Here is a 334-nt window from a genome sequence, read left to right as displayed (position 1 = left end):
AGGTGTCGGCAGGATTGATTCCTTCTGGTGGCTGTGAGGAAGAATCTGTTCCATGCCTGTCCCCTGGCTTCTGTGGTTTTCTGGCACTCTCTGGCATTCCTTGGTTTGTGGAAACATCACCCCAACCTCTTCTCTGCCTTCATCTTCATATGGTGCTCTCTCTGTGCATGTTTGTCTCTGTATCCAAATTTCCCCCCAGACTGTTAGGACACCAGTCATATCAGACTGGGGCCCACCCTCATGACCTACTTTAATTTGATTACCTCCATGAGGACTTTGTTTCCAAATAAAATTACATTCTGAGGTACAGGGGGTTAGGACTCTAACATATATA

Source organism: Rhinopithecus bieti, unplaced genomic scaffold, assembly GCF_001698545.2.
Source record: "Rhinopithecus bieti isolate Rb0 unplaced genomic scaffold, ASM169854v2 scaffold_7414, whole genome shotgun sequence".
Taxonomy (NCBI): Eukaryota; Metazoa; Chordata; class Mammalia; order Primates; family Cercopithecidae; genus Rhinopithecus; species Rhinopithecus bieti.
The sequence above is the reverse complement of the archived record's forward strand: the minus strand, read 5'-3'. Positions refer to the sequence as shown.